Source organism: Poecilia reticulata, unplaced genomic scaffold (genome assembly GCF_000633615.1).
Source record: "Poecilia reticulata strain Guanapo unplaced genomic scaffold, Guppy_female_1.0+MT scaffold_219, whole genome shotgun sequence".
NCBI classification, from domain to species: domain Eukaryota; kingdom Metazoa; phylum Chordata; class Actinopteri; order Cyprinodontiformes; family Poeciliidae; genus Poecilia; species Poecilia reticulata.
Genome location: NW_007615023.1, coordinates 220,779 through 224,151, shown reverse-complemented (window position 1 = coordinate 224,151; position 3,373 = coordinate 220,779).

Here is a 3,373-nt window from a genome sequence, read left to right as displayed (position 1 = left end):
GAGCCGACGGTGAGTAGATCTGCGTTTATTCTTCATCGTACACAGATGACTGAGGTCAGATACAAGAGTACAACTTGCGGAGTCTTCCTCAAAAAACTAAACTAAACTCGGAGGTACCTTTCTTCTCTGACGGTTCTGACGACGATCCAGCGCCACACAATGGTGCACGCCGACTTAAATTACCAGGGGAACAGGTGAACGAGATTATCAATCAACAGAGGGTAAATGACCAGAATAAACATAGAAACACAGAATAAACCCCTAAACATAGAATGAGAATACAGAAATAAACCCAAAAGAACTGACATCATGACAGAATGAATATGTATGAACTTTTAAGTGCCTTAATAATCTTACAATACAATAAAATAAGGATAATCATGATGTAATTTTTAAGAAAGTACCCAATAAATGTTCAGATGTGTGACGTAAAACCTTATAATCAATGGCATTAGCTCCAGTTCAGACTCCAGACCAGATGGTGGCGGTGTTGCACATTTTCATTTATTTAAAAAACGTAACAAAGAGAAGAAAAAACTTGAAGCAGGGAAGATAACAGACGCTGTTCCTTAAAAGCAGAGAGGGCCTTTATAATAGTTACTAATTTAGGTAAATTCAAGCTGGTGACGTCCTAGTCCAAGTTAGACGAAAACACAACGGGACAACAACCGATAGAAATGAAATGTGTGTCACAAAAGGAGCCCGGAGGGACGAAGGCTGCTAAGTGTTGCTAGCTGGTGGTAAGTTTGCTTATTAATTATCTTTAATTATAAACAGTGCAGTAAAGAAATACAACTTACGTTGGTTTCTTAAATAATTATTTTATTGTGACTTGTATGATTATTACTATAGGAATCATTCAGCTTCATGTTATAACTGCATGTTTGTTGCGACTTTAATTCATAAACTAACCTGGTTTTAATTAAGCTCCATCAGACAGAGAGACTTTGATATTGTGAGGTTGTTGTTTTAACTCGTTCATCAATGATTTTATCTTCATATGTTTGCAGTCTAAGCAAATGGAGATGAAAGAGGAAGCCATTTTAAACCTAAAGACTTTCTGTCTCAGAAGAAGCTCTGGCTCCACCAGGTCACCAACCAGCTCTGAGGATGAACCTTCACATCGTCTTCATGGTGTAAGTTTGTTTTTTAATGAGGAGCTAGCTACATTTTCAACAACAAAAACTGCTGTGTTACCAACACCAAGTGTTTAATAAACATGATTTGACTTAAAGGTAACTGGACAGAAATTTTCTCTTCTTGTTAATCTAACATTTATCTTTCATTTTTTAAATTTATTGTTGGCTTTCAGGGCCCTGTGATGGACTGGTGACCWGTCCAKGGTGAACCCTGCCTCTCATCTGATGGCTGCTGGAGATGGGCACCACCAGCCCCCCTCACCACCCTGCAAGGATCAGTGTGTTCAGATCATGGATGGAAAGATTTTAAGGTAGTTTGTCTCCTTAAGTCCACACTTAAAACAGCCTCATAGTTGATGCCAACATCAACTGATTCTATGACATTAATGACTATTTTTTTCTACTTCTAACATAAACAGGCAAATAAGACACCCAGAAATGTTTTTCCACTCCAGGCTTCCCAGTGAAGCTACAGGGAAACGGAGAACAGGTTCCAGGATCTATGCAGTAAAAATTATTCATCAACCTTTTTGTTCCTGATTTACTATAAACTGGGATTAAATTTACTACCAAATGAATCTTTGACCTTGTAGCTGAAACTTTACCTGGTTGTTTACTTCAGACCTGCACTGACCTCGTTTGGTTTTCTGCTGTGTTGTATAGCAACGAAGTAAAAACCCTTCACTACTTTACTTAAGTATATTTTGGAGTACTTCACATACTTTCCTAGGGTATGAAAATTTTTGATAACTTTTACTTCACTATATATGCGAACATAATTTCATCCTTTTACTCCGATACACTTTCAATGTGTGGTTTAGTTACTCGTTACAAAGAAGCGAGAGAGAGAGAAACGCCAGTGTTTTGAGCCCACCTACTGATAGACTGCAACAAAGTCGGACACAAATGGAGCCCCGTACGACATGAACCACATGTGGTTCAGTTGTAAAGCAGGCTAAGTTAACCTTGTGGTAAAGGTCAAGCACCAGGTGTATCTATTAGCAGGTTTAATTTAGCCTGCACTTGGTTGTGGACATTATTTTAAGTGTATTTGACAAGTTCACCAAAATATAAAAAATGTTGTATGACTTGACCCAGAAATGTTTTTCCTCTCCAGGCATCCCGTCCCAATCATCATCAGTTCTGATGACGTCACATACACGGCGAGTCCACAACGTCTTAAAATTGTATTATTTTTTTATTTGCCATTTTTCTGTTCTCTTCAAATACAAATACTTTGTTTAATTGCTCTATTGTTCTTTTTCGTAGGTTCCTGTAAGAAGCAGTGAACTTGAATGTTCTGTCGTTGATCCTCACTTTATGTTTTATTGTCATACATTCATGTTCATGTGTTCACTTTAGATGTGTAAACTGATCATTTATGTAAAGTTGTGAGTAAAATTGGACAATTTTAAAATGTCGGTAATAAAACAAAATATTTGAATTACCTTGAACATCTTGTGTAATTAATATTTAGCCTAAAACAATGTAAGTACTGTAGTGTAGTTATTTCATGTCGTGTACAAAATAAAGACTTATGAGTAATTAAAGTTGTAGTTTATTATCAATAGCAGGAAATCAAAAATAAAAATTAAGTGTAATTTTAATACATTACTAATATATTAGTAGAACATTTGAAATATATTTGAAGTATATTATAAATATGTTTAATATAATTCTATGACAGAATTATTACACTCAAATTATACTAATTATATCAAAATATAATAATAAAGCTCTGAAATATTATTTTGAAAAGTATACTTTAAGTACAACTTGAAGTTGTTCCAAAAAAAAGTACGTATAGTTTACTAAAATATACTATAAGTTGAAATGTAACACTATTTAAATACTACTAAAGTATACAGTTTTTACTTGGGCATCCAGGTGCAATGTTCTGATTGGATGTGGCACCTGGACAGGTGAGCAAACATCCACAGCTCCAGGTTTGAGTTATAAAATAATGAACATTTCCCAGGGTCAGGGACGTTCAGCAGCAGTTAATGTTTCATTGAAGGTTTTGTTTTTCAACATGATAAAGTTTAAATTTCTCTGAACACAACAACAATAAAGTCATAAAATCAGACGTGTTTCCTCCTCTGCTCTGGTCTTTATAAGCAGGAACCAGAGCAGAAGGAGCTCAGATCTCTGATCACCTGTTCAGGTAAAACTTTCTCTTTTCATCGACTGTTTTCTTCTTTAGTTTCTAGAAGTGATGAACTGATGTAGCCTGT